General features: G+C 42.2%; 1 long non-coding RNA gene across 1 annotated transcript; it reads right to left on the bottom strand.

The window, feature by feature from the left end:
* Positions 1-551: 551 nt before the first annotated feature.
* LOC123375648 lies at positions 552-11,616 on the bottom strand. Its single transcript, XR_006581544.1, has 4 exons — positions 11,480-11,616; positions 7,481-7,523; positions 2,530-2,653; positions 552-616 (listed from the first exon to the last, which is right to left on the bottom strand). It is a non-coding gene; the product is annotated as an uncharacterized LOC123375648 (long non-coding RNA).
* Between the last annotated feature and the right edge of the window lie 720 nt (positions 11,617-12,336).

Raw genomic sequence — 12,336 nt, 5'->3', positions numbered from 1 at the left:
AGTCTCCCCTGCCACTCCCCCTCCCATCCACAAGTCTCAGATCTTGCAGAGAGATCTCTGCTGGGGTATGGGTGGCAGGGAAAGTGACCCCTCCGACTCTCCCATGTAGGAAGCAGGTATTGTCTGTGGAGAAGCAGCTTTATTTATGTGATGCTGCGGAGGCAACTGGGCCCATGTTGTGAACAGGACTTAAGCAATAAATAACTCTGGGTTTGCCAAGAAAAAAGCTGGTTGTACAGAATGAAAAGTGAATTCAGCAGCAAAACGCTGTGACCTAACATTCTACTGGGGCAGCAATTCACCACGATGAATTCTGTCGCTGTGTGATTCAGCTTAGAGGTGGCATTTATTTCTTCAGTCATAGGGTCATCACCTTTTATCCATATTAGACTATATGGACAACATTTACATTCTATATTTCTCCTTAGCATAGTAGTACACTGTGTGAAATGATTGAACCTCATGCTCCAGAAGTGTGTAGAGATGACTAAGGAAAGTCACTTCTGAAGCAGAAATTCCTAAATTTCTTCATCTTTCTAAAAGCGGTTGATGGCAGCAGTGGAGTGATGAGTTGGCATCTCAAAGCATTCCTTGATGGGTTGGCTCAGTGGTATAGCTCATACAAAAAGAAAAAAATTAAAGGTAAAGTGTAAATATACCCTAAATAAGCAAACTGCCATTTGAAATCCATTGTCAACGAGGTAATCCTCATTACATCCCGCCGCTGCAGTAGATGTTAGCTAACTCACTCCCTGCCCTCTGACGTTTCCCTGAACATAGCTGCATAGACATTGGTACCAACCTGAAAGTGCTCTTATTCCCCAATCAGTTTTAATCAACTAATTTCTTAACAGATAACGTTTTTCTAGTGCTGTCCCTTTCTAAGTAATGAAAAATATTGCATCAAAGAGCTAAGAACGTCTGCTGTTCTTGCTTATAATTAAAGCCATTTTCTAGCAGAGTCCTGGGGTTGGGGTGGGATGGAGGGCTTGTTGGCAGGTCTGGTCAGGTCAAGTCTGACTTCAATATGTCATTTTAAGGGTAAATTTAAGTCTGTCTTTCTTGAATATAATCAAAAGGATTAGAAGTCTTTTCTGCTTTATTCAAAACATTTCTGCTGCTACTTAAGAAAGAAGAGGATGAAAACAAACACTCTGGTTACAAGAAAAAACACTTAGGAGGATATCTGTTAACATGGCCAGTGAAGTAACTTCGCTCAGGGACTAAGGTTTTGGATCATGCCTGACGTCCTGATAAGAATCCTACCCCACTGGCTGTGTCACACATTGCAACTATATTGTTGCTGAGAGTGTTAGGAATAGTTTCTTAGGGAGGATGCCCTGAAAAGAGGAAAAACTAGATGGAAGGGGAGAAAGTGACTCCCAACCGCAGCAATTATGGTTCAGTGTGTGTTTGAGTCTGGATTTATATGGAAAGCAGAGCTCCACTATTACAGCCTGCTATCACCAGCATGTTCTGCTATGAAAACGTTAAGGAAAACTTAAAGGAAAGGCTGAAGATCCAGGAAGAAACCATTTTAATGGGAATCATAACTGCTGTCAAATCAGTTGTCAGTTTAAATAACTGTGCTGACATCGTTTATGCTGCAAGGGGAGGCTCTCAGCCAATCAGTATGCACAGGTGCAGTCTGACTGTTCCTCCATAAAATCGAACTCTGCTGAATGAGGCAGTGATGAAGACACCACAGCTTCCTCCACAATTCATTACTAGCTGTACATCTGGTGCCTACATTTATGTAACAAGCCTTTAAGTCTGGGCGATATCCTATCCTACTCCATGTAACAAATGGGATGCTCAAGATAATACCATAAAGACCTGCTGCAAAATCAGTGGTGACATCTAGCGATCTTTGATGTCCTACTTTAGACATGTTAAAGGGGCCTGACTTTCAGAGGGTGAGTGTCCAGCGCTTCTGAGACTCAGGCACCATTAAGGCAATTCAAGTTGAGCACCTAAAAATGGAGACACCCAAAAATTACTAGTCACTTTGGTAAGCTCAGGCCAGAATGTCTGTCCCTGCTCAAGAGTCATAAGGACAGTGCCGGTAGGTGGAGTTCTCACTCCACTCCATACAGAACATACACACGCCTACTCCATTCTGCTGTGCAGCTCGGTAACACCAATAACAAAACATAAACTTTAGCCTTAAGTTTCTTCCTAAACTGGGTTTCACTGCAGGTCCTTCCCTGCCCTGAGAGGGGATTGAGCCTATTTTATATTCTGGTTTGAGCTAACTGAATCCACCTGCCAGCATGATGCAGCAAGAATTACACTCCACCTTCATGCAAGGTTCAAGTACCTGATGATAGAAGTACTCAAAAGATAAGCCATGCATCCCTATGCTGAACCCTAGATCCAGAAAGCATAACACCAAGTCAATGCTCCCTAACAGTCAGGAAAATGTAATCTGTGCACCCCATTCTCTTGGGGCAGCCAGCTTGATTCCGATGCACTCTTCCTGCATTCAGAATCCAGAAACAATTTAACAGCACTACTGCAAGTATTTACCAGGAAATACTGAGGAGAGAGATTGTATGCTTTTGTGGTTCTTAGTTTTATTGCCTTCTTCCTGTAGCTGGATGGATTCTCTCCAGCCTTGTGAAACATACTCATCGGTCCAGATTTGCTGAATCTGCAATGGAAACCGATTGGTTAATAGTCATGGGCTGGTCTTTCATATTTCTGTAGGCATTTTGTCTCTTTCTGGTTATTGCTGAGCTGACTTTTGCATAGAGACCTCCAATATTATGCAAGACAGACAAGTTGTAATGTCTCTGGTACAGGGTTTCACAGCTATCATTTCCAAATAGTACTTCCCTCCTCACTGCTACTTCCATCTGTGTTAGCTCAGTTCTATCTGTTACTGAGACTTATGGTGATCCCATTCTCACAGACAATCTCTGAGTCAGATGTCTGTGTGCCTGGGGAGTGAGTAGCTAGAAAATAATTAGACTGTTTTACTTCTTGCTTTCAGTCCTTTCTGTAAAAAGAATGTTTAAGGAGATACCCCTAGCCTGACCATGCAAAGTGACAACTTTCATTCAAGGCCCTCAAAGAACTTTATAAACAAAAATGAATGTTTACAACACCCTTATGAGTGAGATGAGTGTTACCTCCACTTTATAGCTGGATACATTGATTGCAAACAGAGGCTAAGGCCCCAATCCTACAATAAGTGCCATGTGGGCAGGCTTCCATTAATTGGGCCCAGAGCTCATTTTATGATGATGGCCTCTGATTTACCCAAGATTACATAGTATGTCAGAATCTGGAGTTCTTATATGAATCTAAGTTCTAAGAATCTATGTTCTTATATGGCCTCCATCACCAGAGTATCTGAGCACCTCGTTATCTTTAGTGTATTTATCCACACAACAACCCTGTGAGATGGCTCTGCCTTAGGAATTCCTAAGCAGCGAGCAGGCTTGATATATTAATTAAGGCATGCCCCTTGATAAATTAGCTTGATTTGATTGTTTTAGGGTGCACTGGACAGGCCACTCGAAGCTTGTTCAGAATAGTTTGCAGAGAAGAAGCTTCAAGAGAAGCTAGAAACATTTGTGGGATTGTGTTTCAGAACAGAGTTTTGAGGGTTTTTAATATTATAAAATCAGGTTCATCTTTGCACGTCCATGGATATTTATTGATCCCTATCATGAACAACTTTTCTTATATTCCCTAGAAGCACAGCAGTCATCCTGCTGCTAACCACTGGGGGCACTGATGAACGTAATGCACATGCTGTGACATTCTCTTGGAAAGTTTTATACTTGGATGACTAAAATCTATGGGGTTGACAATTTAAATCTTTCCCTGAATGCACTTTACCTGTTTAGGCTCCCTGTATAGTGTATGTTACTTCTGATGTACCATTTTGTGGGAAAACTAGAAAGGGATTTTACAGTAAATGAGTATACGTCATTGCAAAATGATTTGGCAAAAGTTCTGAGGATTTATCTCCCTTTCAAGAGTGAACAGCTGCTGGATAAAATTGACCAAGTTGTTTCTTTTCCTTAATCAAAATAAATTTTATCTAGACCAGAAAAGCCTAATAAGCGACACACACTTACAGATATATGATTAGTGTTGGATGAATAATGCAAAAAGTCCATTTTCAGAGTAGCAGCCGTGTTAGTCTGTATCTGCAAAAAGAACAGGAGTACTTGTGGCACCTTAGAGACTAACAAATTTATTTGAGCATATGCAAAAAGTGAATCTCAAATAAACATGGTTCATTCACTCAGCTCTTATTAATTGGGATCATACAATTCTCTCGTCAAGTAGCTAGATGTTGGCATTTGTTTGTGAATGCCCAAAGTAGCACAGATAATTATTATTCATTGGGAAAACTCAGACCAGAAAAGTGCATCATATGTTCATTGTTCATTGTTCTCTTGTCCTAATAGTTGGTCAACAGGCAGTAATATTCAGGCAGCAGTGCTGCAGCAGTGACACTACGTACCATGAATGCTGAATAGCACATAGTGGAAATGGACTGTTTGCAAATCCATAGGCTGAAATAATGAATATGTTCATAGCAATCAAGATAGCTTTGTGAATGATTCGCAAACAATGGGGGACAGAGGGCTAAAGCTGATGGATAGTTTATTTGCAGCTAATTATCCTACCATTAAAAAGAACCCAGCAATTTCATAGCTGATATGAAGAGTTCATCAGCTCTGTGTAGGAGAGGGGAAAGGGGACTTCAAATCCATTCTCATCCACTTTAAGCCAGAGGCTTTGCGGGGAGGGGTGTTTTTTTCCTCCAAGTGGGGGTAAAAAGGGATAACCTGGCGTGGTTATGGACTACTGAGCATAATGGAGAACCACAAGATGTCCAATATAATTGAGTGTGATGTGGTCTACCTCTTCCATTTCCAAATAAACTATTCAGATTAAGCCATATTTCACATAGAGTCATAGTTCCAAAAGGGCCTACGTGACTTTAGTGCCTACGTCACGTTTGACAGTGTGTCTTAAACGCCTAGGGGCCTAAAGTCTCATCCTAGGAGTCTAAGGGGTTGTCTACACTCAAAATGCTACTGTGGCACTGCTGCAGCACTTCAGGGTAGACTACCTATGCCGACTGGAGGGGTTCTCCCATCAGTGCAGGTTATCCATCTCTCTGAGAGGCAGTAGCTAGGTCAACAGAAGAATTCTTCTGGTAACCTAGTGCTATCTACACTGTGGGGTAGATAGGCTTAACTACGCCACTCAAGGGTAAAGGAATTTTTACACCCCTGAGTGACATAGTTAAACTGACTTAATTTTCTAGTGTAGGTCAGGCCTAAGTCATTTTTAAAAATGGAACTTAGGCTCCTAAGTCACTTATGCCCTATTTTTAAAAGGTTACTCTAAGAGTAAGCTCAGACTATAAATTACCTCAGTTGCTCTTGGTCTCTAGAGACCATGTAGATTCCAGTTTATTTGGCTAATGTTCTGTTCCTATTTGGGCAAAGCTTAATTGTATTCAAAGAGCCATATTCTCCACAGCCTTGCAAGTGGTGTGGTCACTTATCTCTGTGACTGGGTAACTGTTCGCTTTGCACAGGTGTATTGACTACAGAAGGTAAAAGGCAGTGGTGAAATCTTATTTTGTTTCACAGCTTTAATGTTCAAGTCAAGGATGAACAACATAAAGGTTCAGCGTAAAACTATAGTTTCATTTCATATCATTGAGAAGAGGAGAAGGAATAACTTACTTTTATTTTCCTAGATTTTTTTCAGTTTGTAAAATAACCTGAATAATGTTTTTAATGTTTCATGGAAGGTTATAAAAGTGTTACTCATTTGAAGGAGCAGCACTCTGAAACTCTTCCTTCTGTATCACATTTGTCTCTTGGAACTGCTCTAGTTTTCCCAACCTGTCTGAAAAACATACATTCAGGTAGCCTATAATAATCCAGTTATTAGTGAGGTGTTCTCAAAACTCCTCTTCACTTGAAATACGGGGCTGGCTTTTGGTATTAAACGTGTGTGTTTAGAATAGATTTTGTGTACAAAGTGTTTGACAAAGCTTCTCTCTCTCTTCCCAAGCTTCTATAGAGGAAAGAGTGGCTGAGTGTGTGAGAGGAAGGAGAAGCTGAAGACTAGGGAATTTTATGTGGGCTTTCCTGGAGTGTGTATGTTGAGGTTTTTCTCCCTTTTCTGGTTTGTGGCTTGGGACACATTAGTTTTTGGTCGCTTAAATTAATTTGTATTTTTCAAGTGTTAAACATTAGAACTTCTTCAGAAAGAATGATGTAGTGAGTAGGGCATTAGATGGGGACTTGAGAGATCCAAGTTCATTTCTCAGCTCAGCCACAGACTTCCTGGGTGGCCTTGGGCAAGCCACTTAAGCTACCTCGTGCCTCGGTTTCCCTATCTGTAAAATGGGAATAATGCTTCTGTATGTCACTGGGGTGTTGTGAGAATAAAACTAATTCATTGCTGTGAAGTGCTCAGATGCTATGGTGATGAAGGCCATATAAGTACCTAGAAAGTGTTTTAATTTATTTAGATTTGTAGAAAATATAAAAAGATACCTAATAGTAATAATAATAATAGACCAAATGAATAGCCATTGTAGTTTATCAAACTCTGTGACAGAGAAAGACGGGTGCTCTAGTTTAGTCCCAAAATTTAGGGGAAGAGCTTTACAAAAATTATTAACATGCATTATTATTAACATGTGCATTAATAACATGTTTTTACGAAATTAAAAAAAATTGTGAAAACAGTTTGTTTGTAAGTAACCAAACATCACAGCATTGTGCTAGTGCATAAGACCTAGAAAGTGAAGTGGAGTAAAAACGAATGAAACTGGATTAGCTACTCACTACTTGTAAACAGTAGTCTGACTCTGACAGCCCACATTCAGTATAAGGGTATCAGTCTAGAAATTAAGCTGTAGTTACTTCTCTAAGTCACCTTACTCACTGAGGATAAGGTGCATTATTGGACATGAATTCAAAAGTCATATTTTCAATATTTTATAGAAGTAGTTTGCCAGTATGGTCCTCAATATAGTCTTGAATTCTAAAATAGGCTCAGGAACTAAAAATCCACATGAATTCTTCGCTCCAGCTAAATTCAGCTTGACCCATTCCAAAAGCCTTAACTGTAGATTTCCATACGAGTGTGATGCATATGACGCATGTATTACAGACAGATGGAAACCTGGATCATGCCGTGCATGTATAGCATCATATACTTAATTTGTGCCAAATTCTCTAAAACCAATTCAAATAGCAAATGGGAAGATGATGGTTTATACTCTTGGGATCAGAGCTGTGTCAAGCTGAGAAATGTAGTAATTGTACTTAGTTCTTTACTCCATATGGAGAATAGATACATTAGTACTGACCATTGGAAGAGCACATTAGACTACATATGAATAGGATTCCATTCCCAACAGACCCTCTACCCAAAATGTACCACCAGTGGAAAGCTCTAAAACACTGTTAGTACAATTGCTTACCTATGCCACAGGGACCAGTTTTCTGCCCATTTTTATCAATAATCTGGAAGAAAATATAAAATCCCTGCTGATGAAGTTTGCAAATGACCCAAAGACTGGAGTGGTAAATAAGGATAGGTTAAATCTGGATTGCATGGTAGGTGAACTTACTTGAACAACAAGCATTTTCCTACAGCTAAATGAGAACTATATACATGTGACTTTGTCTTTGTGTGGGCAAGAAAGATTCGTTCGGGAACAGCTATCAATGAGAGCAAATCTGACTTTAAGGCTGCTCCACTTCATTCAAAAGAGAGATGCTGGTGAGTACAAAGCCACGTTTCTGTAAAAGCCTGAGTATTTCCTATATGCTGTTTAAAGAAAACATTTGTAAGCCCTTAAATCTATCACTTCCAGGGAAGTTAGTGGGGAACTGGAACCCAGGAAATGTAGACACTTTGCACCTTTTCCCCCTAAATGTTTTTCCATTTAAGGAGAAGCTCTTGCTCTAGCTCTTTTCCTTGCCAGTAAAGCTTCCTATATACACAGAAGTTTTATTCAGAAGTCATTTTACAGGAACAATAGCAGAGGCAAAAACAGTAAACGCCTTGCCCCATTCTGACTAAGATTGTCAGGCTGAAAAATTTGATCACTAGTAGCTAGGTATAGAATAGTGGAGTGGAGGGACACTGAAGGCTGTTACAAGCGCAGGTCTGCACTATCACATCATAAGGATGGCATACTGACTCCGAGGGAAGAATTTGAACTAATGACCCAGTAGGCTGTCAGGAACACTATCCTGCAGGAGCCGGTGCCTTTCAGAGGAGACATAAAACAGAGGTCCTGATCCTCTTGCAGTTGTTAAAGAGCCCAGAGCATTTTTCAAACGAATAAGGGTTTTAATCCAGGTTCTCTGGTCAAATAAGATTCAAGTGAACATAGCATTCCTCATGTCTTGTCCTGGGGCCACACCCTGTTTGCCTTATTCACACAAATAGTCCTACTGACACCTTCGGGAATACTTGTGTACGTGTGGCCTCTAAACAGTTCAATAATGGGAAGGGGTTTGTGTGCTGTTAATTGGTTGCCACTTATAACTCTATTTATAATTTGAAATATTTCTGGAGTGCTTCTGGATCCTTTGTGTACCATCAAAATATAAAGTCACTAGGCCTGTGCAACCCCCTCAACACCTGTACTGGTGCACAGGTGTAACTAATATCTTGTCTATGCAGCAAGTTCCAGTAGTACATCAAGCTGTTGTCAGAGTGGTACCGGTGTGGTGCTCTGCTTTCTCCTTGTTGTTATCACTCAGCTGTGTGCGTGAGTTCCCTCTGTGTGCTGCCCCAGCTCTGCGCAGATAGCTGACACAGCAGACCCGACGAGAACCCCCAATAACCACAGAGTCCAGTAAGATGTAAAGTCACGTCGACTAGGTTTATTGCGACCTTGGACACAATGGCAGTTCCCCATAGATTACTTAGTCTACCGGGCATACTATGAGAAAGTGCCTCTTGGCAATGGACCCGGCTCAGTCAGTGGCAGGACTTTCCACTGCCCCCTCGGCCGGACAAAGACACCACCCCAGGGATGCATTCTTATACACAGGTACAAACAAGTTACAAATCACGCCTGACGTATTGAGGTGCAACCTTTCTACGTAGCACGGTACAACCCCTCTACGTATTAAGGTGCCGCCTCTCACCTTGTACATGTTGGTTCGATCAAAACAACTCTATCCATCATATTACCCTTTTGCCCCTGTCATTGGGATGGGCCAGCCTGTTCTTTGTTATCTGTGTGGAATGTGCAAGTATGCGAATGTTCTGATATCTAGTGTTCAGTACCTTTTAGGTACGTATCTTCTTGCAGCATCAGCCCTTTCCTTGCTTCTGTGAGCAGGGCCTGCCTCTGGCTCACAACTTAACTTTGCTTTATGTTAGCAAAGTCTTGACCATTACTTTAGTTTAGGCCTCAGGCCTCATACCAGGCCTCTGATACCAAGGTTTATATCTTAGGGCCTCCTCTTACTAACAAGCCAGGACTTGTGCTGTGCTACAGTTACCCTGCAGCAATTTGGTGCACTCTAGGTTCACACCCTGGCTTTCCATACCGGAACTTGCTGCCTAGACAAGCCCTGTGAGGAATCTGACCTATTAACATCATTACAGGATGCTGTCTAGTTTATATCCCATTGGACTAGATGATACAAACCCTACTAAGTATGCTTTGTCATCCACTAGCTTTTTAATTTATTTGAAATTTGTAAATCAATAGAGATATGTCACATGGAAGGGTCTATGTGCACAGTGGAACCATAGTAGCAGTGTCAGATGTTGTAAGGTAGCTGTAAAACTTTGCCATGAATCTAGTTCACTTGAGATGCTCCTTAATTGCTCTAACATATTGTTATATAAATCCCCCGAGTATGGGGTGTAGAAACACAAACACGACTGTGTTCGGATTTTTTTTGCCCTCCATGCAGATGTGCTCAGTTGTTGACAACCCTTGAGAAAATGCAGGTGGATTTACAGTCCAGAAGTCTGGAATTCATTTGTGGAAATGTTCAGCCTTTTTTTTTTTAAATCCTTTGGCTCAGCTACAAGAAGTCAAAGCAAATGGATCTGAACTCTCAAAGTGAGGAGTGTAAAAGAGCTTCTTAGCCCTCCCTCCATTGAAACAGTGAATGGGCAGAAAAGTCAAACACGCTCTCAAAATAAAATATCTTCTCGTAGGATTTTCACTATAGCTCTTTCCAAATGTGAGAGACACACATAAGCTGTTGGGCTGTAGATATTAACAACAACTAACAACAGGCTGGCTCCTTTTGACTACATTTTACAGTTCATGCTAACACATTCATCCGGGAGAGGGAGATGGGGTGTTAATTTGTTCACTGAAGAGTTGGAACTAGATCAATGTTCCCTACAATGTTCCTGATCTGGTAAATTGTATGTCTTTAAACTCCCTACAAAAATGGGAAGCCTCCGTGGAAAACTTTAACCTGTGCTGTTCAGGCTCCAGTCTGAAGCGTGATGCTTTATCAGTCAATTGCGGCATCCTGGTTAGTAGCTTTGAATAAATTAAACATTATTTTTTGTACTTGGGCTCCTTAGGGAATGGACTTCATTTCTGGGCCCTAACTGAGAATAGACTGTAGTAACCCAATGGTGCGATTATGGGGGCGGAGGAAGGAGAAGGACTAGGGGTACAACTGCTTGGCAGCTGGACGGAAAAGGAATGACCCTGTAGCCATTTTGAGAAGCATTGTAAGCTGCAGGCCTCTCTCCCCAGACCAGTAGGGTTACCACATGTCCAGGTTTTCTCACAATTGTCCCTTTGAGGTAGTTGTCCAAGGAATCTGTAAGGGTGCTCAGTACATGCTGCCAGCTGTCCAGTTTTATGGGCTCAGGATCAGCCCAGATGTCCTGAGTTTTGTACCTCAGGGGTAGCAACTCTATTGCCCAGTCCAGTGAGCACTGGCCTGCTAAACCCAGGGTTGGTTGTGAGTTCAATCCTAAAGGGGGCCATTTAGGGATCTGAGGCAAAAATCTGTCTGGGGATTGGTCCTGCTTTGAGCAGGGGGTTGGACTAGATGACCTCCTGAGGTCCCTTCCAACCGTGATATTCTATGATTCAGGAAGGATTGACCCCACACCCAGAGCTTGGGTCAAGCCCCTTTTTCTCTCAGGGCTTCAGCTTTATTTCTTCCACATAAAAACTGGTTGCACAAATTCCACATCACTTGTTTCTTCCCCCTAACCTTGGGTTTTCTACAGGGCTAGCTATTCCCTACACAGTCTCACCCTACAGGACACTGGCCTGAGAGCTATCTACAAGTTGTGCTCTCTATACCCCACCCACCAGAAGAGGGCTTCCTGCCAGAGCCTACTCCTGGCAGCTCTTTTCCAGTCCTCCTACACGACATTTGTCTGGGAGTTTCCCTTCTCCAGGGTTGGCCACAGGAATCAACCCACTTCCTGTAGCTCCCACCCCTGTCCTTGGGTCTCCTGCACATACCTTCCTGTAGCTCTCTGTCCACCTAAAGCGAGTTGCTGATTTATAACCACCTGATCCCTCACTGGTAAGTTTTAGCTAGGAGGTAGCTAATAAGACACAGGCCCATAATCTCTCAAGAGGGTACGTCTATACTAACCGCCGGATTGGCGGGTAGTAATCAATCTATCGGGGATCAATTTATCACGTCTCATCTAGACGTGATAAATCGATCCACGAATTGATGCCCATACTCCACCTTGGCAGGAAGAGTAAGCAGCGTCGACAGGGGAGCTGCGGCAGTCGACTCGCCGCCATGAGGACGGCCAGGTAAGTCGAACTAAGATACTTCGACTTCAGCTACGCGAATAGCATAGCTGAAGTTGCATATCTTAGATCGACCCCCCCCACCCAGTGTAGACCAGCCCAGAGTGCCTGCCACTCTGTGCCAGCCATCAACAGGGTAGTATAAAATTGGAAGGGGACAGGTCTCTCAAGCAACAGGGGGCAAAAAAAAATAAGTGGGCAACACATATTTTTAATGATGCAATACATGGTGTGGTTTTGTTATAAAGGTTTTACCAGGATGGGCTGCATTGCTCATGAGCGGTGAAGTGATTCACACATACCCAGAATCCCGCCAATCCTTTAGGTCTCTGGCAAATCCAGGACCAGTTTCCTTACAAGTTACTTTGGCATTTTTCAAAGGAGCTTGAGAGAGTTCAGGGAATTTCCCTGGAATTGGGGCACCCAACTTCCTTAGGCTCCCCACCGCCGCTGAATAGTAATATTTAGCACTCTTCAACCAAAGATCAAGGGTGAGTAAGCCTCATGATCCCCGTTCTTTAACAGAGGCGGTAACTGAGCCATGAAGAGGTGAA

The sequence above is a fragment of the Mauremys mutica genome, chromosome 8 (assembly GCF_020497125.1).
Source record: "Mauremys mutica isolate MM-2020 ecotype Southern chromosome 8, ASM2049712v1, whole genome shotgun sequence".
Taxonomy (NCBI): domain Eukaryota; kingdom Metazoa; phylum Chordata; order Testudines; family Geoemydidae; genus Mauremys; species Mauremys mutica.
This window is presented reverse-complemented; position numbering and strand designations above follow the sequence as displayed.